This window comes from Tachypleus tridentatus, chromosome 6, assembly GCF_004210375.1.
Source record: "Tachypleus tridentatus isolate NWPU-2018 chromosome 6, ASM421037v1, whole genome shotgun sequence".
Taxonomy (NCBI): Eukaryota; Metazoa; Arthropoda; class Merostomata; order Xiphosura; family Limulidae; genus Tachypleus; species Tachypleus tridentatus.
This window is the reverse complement of record NC_134830.1, coordinates 163,693,251-163,705,282: the sequence shown is the minus strand read 5'-3', so window position 1 is coordinate 163,705,282 and position 12,032 is coordinate 163,693,251. Positions and strand designations below refer to the sequence as shown.

General features: G+C 38.3%; 1 protein-coding gene across 2 annotated transcripts in view; it reads left to right on the top strand.

Annotated features, from left to right (window-relative positions):
- LOC143254333 (uncharacterized) overlaps nucleotides 1-12,032 on the top strand; it is a 105,150-nt gene that overhangs the window by 59,226 nt on the left and 33,892 nt on the right. The window lies entirely within an intron of this gene.

Genomic DNA, 12,032 nt, shown 5'->3' with positions numbered 1-12,032 from the left:
CATCGAAAATATCTTCGGTTGCATCTGTCGTTTTCATTTTGGAGCGTATATACACTGTTAATCCGGTGTTGGTGGAGAAGAAATTGCGTGAATGAAGATAGCCGTGGGTGTGAAACATGCGCGGAAACGTTGGCGCTTTTTAATAAGTCGGTGAAACATGCGCGGAAAAGTTGGCACTTTTTAATAAGTCTGTGAAACATGCGCGGAAACATTGGCACTTTTTTTAATAAGTCGGTGAAACATGCGCGGAAACGTTGGCACTTTTTAATAAGTCGGTGAAACATGCGCGGAAACGTTGGCACTTTTTAATAAGTCGGTGAAACATGCGCGGAAACGTTGGCACTTTTTAATAAGTCGGTGAAACATGCGCGGAAACGTTGACACTTTTTAATAAGTCGGTGAAACATGCGCGGAAACGTTGGCGCTTTTTAATAAGTCGGTGAGACATGCGCGGAAACGTTGACACTTTTTAATAAGTCGGTGAGACATGCGCGGAAACGTTGGCGCTTTTTAATAAGTCGGTGAAACATGCGCGGAAACGTTGACAGTTTTTAATAAGTCGGTGAAATATGCGCGGAAACGTTGGCACTTTTTTTAATAAGTCGGTGAAATATGCGCGGAAACGTCGGCACTTTTTTTAATAAGTCGGTGAAACATGCGCGGAAACGTTGGCACTTTTTAATAAGTCGGTGAAACATGCGCGGAAACATTGACACTTTTTAATAAGTCGGTGTAGCAAGAAACTGATAAGTCATGAAACTGAATGACGTTTAACCTTGATCGAAAGAGATGGGGAAAACACTTTACACGAACCGTGAAGGGGAGGTTTGCAATATAACTGTTCCCATACCATCGAATTTGGAACCAGTTACTCTTTCTGTACTTTGTTGCTAAATGAATGCATCTCACAGAAACTGTCTACCGTCCATACGTTTATTAGTAACGTAACGCACATCATCACCAACAGCTGTATATAAATACGCGACTGGATAGTAAATCGGTAATTGGCTGAAATGTTATATGGTAACATTGACGAGTAAACCAACAGTCACTTTCCTCGGAAAATACACACGTGCGTATTTTGGAGCAGATAGTTTTTTGGCAGGTATCTCGTATTCCTAACGTAGTTATGTGACTGTTGAAACATTAGATTGGATTTATGGTACGTAAGAAATTCCAAACTGGATAAATAACACAAAGACGTATGTTTGGTCTCCCTGAGAGCGTTGAAAAATGAAAACGAAACATTTGTGGCGTAAATAAAATTGCGGTTTATATGTATATGATATTTATGTTACTAAGACTATGGACTGTTGACCAACGTGAAGGCAGACAGTCAGCTGCACCCTACCACCTACGATAAGAGTTTGACTGTCTTTCTTATAACGCATATTCAGCTTAAAGTGCGGATTCGAACCCGGCCCACCAGGTCCGAAGTTCAGAATGCCAACTCCCCTCACCTCATCAACGTGCAAGTGCATCTTCGGGTTTAAAAGTATATTTTTATATTAAACCTTTAGACTGCATCTATTTTAAACGCGCGCGGAATTTTCACGAGATGCGAACTGTACACAACACGTTCGCACTTAACTGACGAAGGCAGACCGTAGTACCCGATAGCCTTATACAGCTAACCAACAATGGATTAAAACGCCAGGAACGTTTGTACAGCCCATATAATATAATAATATATATATATACACACATACATACATAGTGTACTCCTAATGTCGTGTTTCTGATGGTTCGTGGTATCATATCCAGATACCTTAGAATCGTGTATTAGGATAATAACTAAATAGTTGATGGTAGATTGCTTTATCAGCTGCTGAATTATTAGTGGTAGAAGATTGTATAAACAATTGAATAATTCAATGATACCCTGGTGGTAAAACGAATTAGTAAAGTTAGATGGTGGTATCAACAACTATGGGGCAGTAGAATATGATGATATTGTTGTTAGGGTGAGGGGCGGCAGAAAATATTGGAGAGGTACAATAACTTAAAAAGCCGAAATTGATCTAAATATTTAATAAAATGTTCCCAAAATCAAATAAAATATAATAGTTTATAGAAGTTTTTTTATTAAATGATATAAAATTAATTTATTATATACATAAAATATGTCAACAATATGTTATCAATATGCGTAAATTTTTCAGGGGGACTATCCCCCCTCAGCAACGCCAAATATTTTGGTAACTGTTTGATATTAGTATTACCAGCTTTATTGAGATCTTGCTTGGTATTCTTTTCCCCCCCCCCTATCTATACACGATCTTTGATATTTTGAATACAATTCTACAAGTATCGCAACACACTTTTTATATTACCTATGAAAAACTCGAAGCTAATGCGATAATTCTTTAACTTTCAACGTTGCTCTGTGAGGAATATTTTCTAACTTGCAGGTCCAAAGATTTTGAATTAAACGCAACGCAAAACGCAGCACCCGTTGGCCGACAGGTATCGAATTTTTCGTTTATTTCCTTCACTACGTATCAATTTTCACAATAACGTTAAAACTATGACCTTGAACACTCTCTCGCACTGACTCAAATGGAAATCTTCCCAGGCCTTATCACAGAGTCATATATCATCATGTACCGGTACGATAGGCCAATTCAGCGGTTCAGCTGCCGGCGGGTTTTCGACCTTGAAACGTTCTATCGGTATGTCAGCAGCCCGGATAGCTGTGTAGGTAGAAAGGAGGAAAGTATTTGATTGCAGTAAGGGACGATCATTTTTCAAGTATAGGGGAGGTCCTAGGCGTTTTGTGGTCAATAAATGACGTCATTATCAAGGGATGGTTGTCTTAGGATTGCCAGAGGGCACACGTGGTTAGAAGAATAACCCTTTTCGTAGCGTCTGTGGAACGTTCAACGTACTGGAGGCATATTTATGATATGTTCCACAGACATATTATTTAATGAGACAACTACGGCATAACCATCTTAGACCTTGTTTACGATAGCACGTTTCAAATGTTGAAAGTGGCGAAGATCCAATCACTTATTACGATTATTACTATAATTATTATTGATTATATGATAGTGTTTACGTGTAGGGAATACCTGTTGGAATATATATTCATCAAATAGGTCGGACCATGAGTAAATTTTATTAGGTATTGAAATCATTGTGACGTAAAACACGATATACCTCTTTTATCCTAAGTTTATACACGACATATCAAGTTGCTTTTATTGGATTAGTTTTAAGACGTGTGGCCTGGCATGGTCAAGTGGTTAGGGCGTTATAATATTATGATAAATCCCACTATTTGCTGGTAAAAGAGTGGCCCTAGAATTGGCAATGGGTGGTAATGACTAGCTGCCTTTCCTCTAGTCTTACACTTCTAAATTAGGGACGGCTAGCGCAAATAGCCCTAGTGTAGTTTTGCGCAAAATTAAAAACAAATCAAATCAATCAATATATATCGAACTTGGTTGGTAACATCCCATTTATTTTTTTTTAACGTTTATAACAGCAAATTGATGCGTACAGCAGTGGTTAATATAATTTTATTTTAAAACGTTGACTGGGTCACAACCAATGTTCCTTGTAATTTGTTCTATCCATGTTCGGAATATATATTTTCACATCCACAGTATCAAAGCGATGCGCGGATGTGCGCTTTAGACCATCGATCGATCATTATGCAGCATTACAATGCTAGCAGATGATTATTTTGGCTTTAGGCCTATCGACTATCAGAACTATTAAAGCTTTCAACGTGTTGAGGGTCCTCACCATCACTGACGATGTGCGCAATTTGAATAATAAAGTGCGCAGCACTTGATTGGTTGTTATGCGGTCGCGCAACTTCAAGGGAAAACTGGTCACAACCGACTCATGTTTATGGACCGCGTGACAAACCGATGGGTCACGTATTACAAATATCTTCAATGAGCTAATTAGACGTAACATAGTTACCCATATAAAGATTAGACACGTGGGTCATGTAATCAATAAATGAATAAAAGGTGTGGTTGGCAGTAGGGTAGCGAACAGGTTAAAATACTTTTGTGGTCGAAGAATACACGATAGAATTTATTTATTTTTTTGAGATTTTTTTTCTGCTTTCTTAACACAGTCTCTAGCTGTTTTATTTCTCTAACGCTTGTTAATAAATATAGAATTTGTAGTGAGTCGTTCAATCTTTCAAATGTGCTGTATTTATTACTTCAACACGTAAACTAGCCTAATGAAAATTGGAGTGGGCCAATTTATGTTATTATTTTTTTTTCTTTCAATTTCTCCAAGACGCACGATTTTCATGTTTTATTTTGAAAACATTAAAACTTAATTTTATTTGGAAAACATCTAGAGAATTTCAAAATTGGTTCAGTAGTGATTAAACGCAGTGCCATTAGAATGTTAAACAGCGTCACTTTATGGCGAAGAAAAAAAAACAAAACAAAACGCACGTTGGAGACGCGGTTGACGTCTACACAGGCGCTGCAGAAACATATCGTTACTGTTTGTAGCTGTAACTGGAAGGCGTTTACAAATTGCTAAACGAAGAAGACAAACGCCTTGGAACGCGTAATCTCCTGTCGCACGTGCAACTGTTTGTATGGGATGTTTTACGTGTGATTTTTACCGAAAGAAAAAAAAACGGTATTACTTTCTTTATTAAGGTTAAAAGGAAAAAAAAAAGGGTTAATCGAATAGACTAGATGCACGTACAGTTAGTGACGTAGGTTTGTCATTTTCAAATACACGAATATCCAATGAAGTTAAAACGTTACATTGAAATAACCAATGGGTGAATGAAATGAAATATATAGAGGTGTGGTTCCTCGCAGAGGAGTGGATTTGGATGGTCCCCGTGAACTGAGTATTCTGTTTCTGAAATGGATTTGCTACTACAAGTTTTGAACGTTATCAGATATATTAGAACCTACAACTTGTACACACCAGAGGAGCGGTGGCTCGAAGAAGTGTGTAGCAGAACGGGTCTGTGTATTTGTCGTAACAGACAAAAAAATAAAAAAAAATCGTGAACTTTTAACTCCCCGAAGCAACAAGTGGTGCGAAGGCATCTCTTTCTTGGGAAATCTGGGTGTGTGTATATATATTTTAGCCAAACGCACTATAAAACAAATAAAGAAGCTTTTTTATTTTTTATACATAACAGAAAAGGAATTTGTTGGTATGAGATTAGTTTATGTTAAGTATGTTAATTTTATCGATAACAGCATACCTAAATGTATGGGGTTTCTTAACGCATCGCTGCCCAGTGGAATAGCTATATGCAACGTGATCATCGCAGGGATTGAACCTTAAATTTTTGTTGTAAATTGTAGGTTTACCTCTAAGCCATTGGTCGAGTGCGTTGTAATGTATGTATGCTTCAACCAATCCAGAGTAAATAAAGCAAGCGTCATTTCGTCTTACGGTTTATTATTTAGTATCAATTACATTATTATTATTAATTATATACTCTCCCTGATTAATTACTATCAGTCATTGTTCTAGCGAATCGTTACCTCTTTCAGGTAGCAACAGAAACCGAGTATGATTACATTGTTAGTTACGAACACTACGTCATTCAGTATAAACTTTTTAGCTGCTTTTCTTGCATTACAAATACGTTATGCACAGAAACTATATAATCGACTTTACGTCTTTAGGAATACTTAACGTAACACTTATCATTAGAGATTACACTGTACAACGGACGGGTTGTCGGGCTTATACGCTGTACAACGGATGGGTTGACCGGTTTATACGCTGTACAACGGATGGGTTCTCGGACTTGTACACTGTAGATTACGCTGTGTAACGGATGGGTTGACTGGTAGATACGCTGTACAACGGACGGGTTGTCGGGCTTATACGCTAATAAATATTGTGGAAGAAAGTATTATGACCCTTGGATATTAATCCAGGATAAACTCTTACAAACACAGGTATGCGTTTTTTGTGACTATCACAAAGTTCAGAACATAATGATGCAAAACTGGTTAAAACCGGATTTGCAGAACACACGTACCCTTATCGCTTCCAGTAGACGCAGGTAAGTTCCTAAGACATTCTCACTGGGATAACGAAGAACTGTAGAATGAAAATACCAGAAGCCTTCAGGTGGTTAAGAGGTTCGGGATTCGAACCCATAGACGCGGGAATTTTTGGCGTTTCAGTATGACATCGGTTATGGCTTTTCTGTTCTGGTTTGTCAGGACGCCAACTGTGGATTCGGAAGCATTATCTGAGAGTAATGCTTGAAACGTAACACGAGTTTTCTTTTCCTATGATGTCACCTAGTTGTTCATTTGACGTCTTTACTCCATGAAATTTCTGTTCTCTATTTCAGATAAATTTAGTGCATAACTCCACGTAAATCTGTGTAACAGAAAGGAAAATACGTTTAAGATTAGCAAGTAAATCCGGGTATGCTAAACGTTTCACGCTAACATGCACCCAGGATCGCTACAGATCAACTTACGTGTCACGAACTGTAAGTGATCTTTCGTCATTACATTGACGTAACTAATTGTATTGTATTACAATTCCTAATTTAAATTATAAATATTTTGCGAGTGTTAAAATACCTAATTTAAATTATGAATATCTAGCGAGTGTTAAAATTCCTTATTTAAATTATAAATATTTTGCGAGTAAAAAAAAATTTCCACCCGTCTAAACGCGCGCGCGCGCGCTCACGCACGCATAACACCATGACGAAATACTTTACCACAGTAATTTCCGTTGGATGAGACATTAATGGAACTTTATAGATTTCACTATAGCAACAAGTGCATTCTACCGAAACGTTTCTACATATTCAACGTAGTCTAACGAGCAGCAAAGCAAAAAAAAAAAAAAAAAAAACAGTTTTACACTCTCTAACATTTATATGTCTGGGTATGTACAGGTAGGCCTTTTTTGTTATTATTTTGTTTTTCCTATTTAAGAGTGCAACCTCACCTAAAAACACTCGGCAAATTCTAAGCAACAGACAAATAAATATGCGTGTGTGTGTGTGTGTGTGAGTGCGTTGAAACGCAGACAGCGTAGAACATTATTTGGAGAGGACTGACAAGTTTCTCTTCGCCAAGTAAGCACCTAGAACCGCCCACGGCTCTATATATACATATGTGTCAGTGATGTGTACGAGTGTAGACAGGGTGAACGACCGCGACTGCAGGCAGACACGTGCGTTGGCTGTAGTAGCTCTTCCTTGGTAATGTGATTGTGTCGCCGGGCTTCGGTAGCTCCTCCTTGGTAACATGATTGTGTCGCCAGGTTACTGGTGTAGTAGGAATCATAGCAGACAGAACCAGTTGACGTGTGTGGGCGCTCGCCGGTCGCTGCGGCCACAGGGTAGAGGTTTATCAGCTGTACGAAAGTTAGCTATCTCTGTAATATCACGAGTAGCTGGTCAAGAATTGGAGAAAATAACGTGTCGATAGAATTGGTGAATCGATACTCGATAATTAAGAAGGCCGCCAAGTAGGGGTTTGATGTGTCATCCGACTTGCGAGTCACAGTGAGTGTATTAGTTACACAAATGATGCACGTATAACACAATTACACAACGTTCCCATGACACTCGGGTAACTGAATTATACATTTCCAAGATACTGGGTATGAACTCAACACATTCCTGATACGAAGAAAATGGCGGTACATATATCCTATGAACCTGAAATGCATAAAAAACGCAAAATGGTAGTTGAAAATATCGTTTTTGATGAATGTTTCTTTTTATCGAAAACATTGAATAAGGCCTTATAAAGGAATACCGTTAATTCTGTGTACCTAGTTTTATTGCTTTAAAAATGGATGTAGTTTTAAAATGCGGTAAGAACAAGGTGGAACAAACTATTGTTACTACGCCTCTAACTGGCCCGGCATGGCCAAGCGTGTTTAGGCGTGCGACTCCTAATCTGAGGGTCGCGGGTTCGCATCCCGGTCGCGCCAAACATGTTCGCCCTTTCAGCCGTGAGGGCGTTATAATGCGACGATCAATCTCATTATTCGTTGGTAAAAGAGTAGCCCAAGAGTTGGCGGTGGGTGGTGATGGCTGGCTGCCTTCTCTCTAGACTTACACTGCTAAATTAGGGACGACTAGCGCAGATAGCCTTCGTATAGTTTTGCGTGAAATTCAAAACTGGTACCTACGATGGACTGGCATCGTGTTCGAGGAGAGAGGGGTCACTATTTTCGTCTGCTTGTACCAAAGTAGCTGGAATTGAGCACCGGATTCTATATGCATGGGATGTGTTTAACCTTTTACAGTACACCAAAAAATCGTTTACTTAAAGAACAAAGGGTCCTTTCAGGTTAATGAAACAAGGTTAGACTCTCCGATTATGGTCCGTATGAAACGTTTCGTTTTGCTGGTTAGCAGCATACAAATTAGTGAAAAAACAAATAATCGAAATGCTTTGCATATTTGCTGTCATGATTGTTAATTAATACGCGAGAATTGGTTAGACATTCTGGTTTGTGATACCAGTAAGATTTTATATCAACTTTCACGATTGTGAATTAACACGTGAGAGTTGGTTGGACTCTCTGGTTTCTCACATTAAAAAGATTTTGATAAGTTCTACAACTATGAAATATCGCGAAGGTAAGTGTTTTGATCTTTGACTTTCAGCCAATTATTAATCCAGGGTTACAAACTTTACAAACATAGGTATGTGTTTTTTTTCTTGCCACTTTCACCAAGTTCAGAGCACAATGATACAAAACTGGTTAAAACCGGATTTGCAGAACACACGTACTCTGATCGCTTCCAGTAGACGCAGGTAACTTCCTAAAACATTTTCATTCAGACAAAGAAGAAAATTTATCTGAAAATACACAAGTGTCAAGAAAAGGTAAATTACGTAACAAGTTTTCGTTTCTTACTTATTTCTTTGGCGCTGGTTAATTCAGGGAATCTCTTTACGCCATTACAGATACATTTTGTGTATAAGTAAATCTATGTAATAGCATAGGAAAACAACTGTTTGATAGTGGTTTTAGATACTAAAGCGATAAAATGCTAGTGTTAGCAAGTGAATCCGGGTAGGCCAAACATTTCGTGTTCACAAACATACAGGGTCAGTCCAGGTGAACTTTAGTATAGACACGATAGTTCAGGTGGATTTAGCTACTGGTGCGATAGCGAATATAGATTATTCATTAAGAAGCCAGGTCAACAAAATTCTGTCAGTAGCTATATTAATTACCTTACAAGCGACTGTAACCACAACAAAGTATGTACGATGATTCTGTGTTACATCCAATGTGCAGTGATTACAATGAAAACCTGAGAATTCTTTTATATAACTGTTTTTTATCGTATAGTGGATGGGTGGCTTATTGACCATGATGTATGTGAACCTCGAGTGTTTGTATAATAGAACTATTAAACATTAGGTGTGTTGTTTTTTTTCAAATATATAAAATTCTTCGTATTGTTACCCATTTGTTCTTCGTCGTATAAAAAAAAAAAAAAAAAACTTTTAGGACAAAGAAGATATTATCCTTTTTTGAGTTCATTTTCATAAAAAAAAACAATCAACATTAACTGGTCATAAATTTGTACTGGACAAGACAGTTTAATATTTGACCTATCTGTGACTTCTCACACTGGTGGAGGCCCGGCATGGCCAAGCGTGTTAAGACTCGTAATCCGAGGGTCGCGGGTTCGCATCCCGGTCGCGCCAAACATGCTCGCCCTTTCAGCCGTGGGAGCGTTATAAGGTGACGGTCAATCCCACTATTCGTTGGTAAAAGAGTAGCCCAAGAGTTGGCGGTGGGTGGTGATGACTAGCTGCCTTCCCTCTTGTCTTACACTACTAAATTAGGGACAGCTAGCACAGATAGCCCTCGAGTAGCTTTGTGCGAAATTCAAAAACAAACAAACAAACTCACACTGGTGAATCATTAGTATTTTCATATTTGAATATTTCTTTCAGGGAATTATTTTTGTTTGATCCTAAATTACCACTTCTAATCAGCTGGACGTGGCCGAATTCTAATTGCGTCATCTATTGCCATCAAAAATGTGGTGCGCACCCTGGGTTCGTGGGTTCAACTTGTTAATATTGGTCAAATCCCACTATTAGGTCATACAGAAAAGATGTGCAATTTCTTTTGACTAACTTCCGTTTTTTCATTTGAAAATTGGGCACAGATGTGTAAAAGGAAATCCTTGTGTAATTTTGCACAGAAAAAGCTAAAAGAAAAACAAACTGTATTTAATTGAAAAGAAGAATTTTTCTAAGTTTCAAAAATCGAAAATAAACCTTTGTATAAGAGGATTAATAATTTCAGTTGGTGAATTGAAAATTTTTTACTAGGCCATTTTGTAGGCTAGCATTTCTCCATGATTCTAGCACTTGAACCCTTTCAAACAAGGCCAAAGTATTCACTTTAGGGCCTGCCGATTATAAGGAGAGACACGCATGATAGAACTTATAACCCCTCATCATGGAAAGTGCATGAAGAACTTTCTTTCCATACTTTAGGGCAAGATGAACTAATCTTTGTGTGGCAAAAATGGCTTGAAGTTGCACACAACGTCCCTTGAGGGAATAACCCATTAGTTTTCTTCCCCCAGTAAAGCCTGTTTTTTAGCAAGGTTGTCTAGACGGTTTGTTGTTGGGTTTGGTACTGGTTTTGTTTCGCTTCTATTCGTCTCGCGAGGCACCTTGTTTACCTGAAGTGAGAAAAACAGTTTCACGCAACCATGCGACAACTTCTGGAGTTCTTATTGTGATATGTAGGCCATTCCTGTAGGTGGATGACTGTACCTCGTGCGTATGACATTCTGCTAAGGGGTTATCCACCGGGTTGTTTACTTCCGATAAGAGGTCAGTGAGAAGAGGCCCTGCCCTACGTGCGACCACCGTCATTGTCCAAAGAAAGTGATGGGTTAAAATAGGCTGCATGGACAAGAAACGCTGAATGTAGGGTTAGACACTAGCACGGAATTTGTCCTGGTTTCATCGTGATTTCCACTAACCTCAAAAAATATATATGCTCACATAATAATACTTATCTTATTTACCCTTATATGTCAAGCACCAACTTCTAACTGACTATGTTTGTCTTAACTGACCAACATACTATTTGTTTATTTCACGAGGGGCCATTTAACCCTCACCTCGTGACATTACAAGTTTCAACAGTTTTACTCGAAATCGTTCCAACTAGCAAATACACTGTTGGGTTTAATTCGAATTACCAATAATGCTGACTTGTTTTATTTTTTTAAACAACAATGTAAAGTCTATATAAAAAAAACACTCTTTTTACAGACAATGGATATTACGTAGAAAAGATAAATATTTCGTACACTGCATCAACGCTGGATAGAATCTGCGAAGTGTCGCCGTAGTAGGTCTAAATCACAATTGTAGTTTTAATGGAAAACATGTGGGTTATCAACTTAATGAATAACTAAACTTTCTATGAACACTGACAGGTGGTATCGATAAGAATATTATATTTCTTGTTAATTCTTCTGTGAGACGAGAAAAAACCAACAAAAAAGAGCAGAAAATGGTAAAGTGAGATTAAAGCCCTGGGTCGGCATGGCCAGGTGGTTAGAGAGCGCTCGACTCGCAATCTGAGGGTCGCGAGGTTTCATCATACATGGTTGCTTTTTCAGCTGTGGGATCGTTGTAATGTTACGGTCAATCCCATTATTCGTTGGTAAAAGAGTAGCCCAATAATTGGCGGTGGATGGTGATGATTAGCTGCTTTCCTTCCCACTAGTCTTTCACTGCTAAATCAAGGAAGGCTAGCGTAGATAGCTCTCGTGTAGTTTTGCGCGAAATTCAAAAACAAAGAAGTATACAAACCGTCATCCCTTTCGTGTACCGTAAATGTCAAACACCCGAATGCCTTATAAAAAAAAAAAAAAATGTGTACCCTTTCATCGCGTGCTATAAAGATCGTGGTAGTTTAATAGTGGTCAGTTTCGCGTGGAGATGTTCAAAGTTAAGTATTTGTAACCTAACAACTGAATGGTGCAGGTGTGCCTCAATCAAATGTTCTGTAATTCTTCATCGAATGATAAT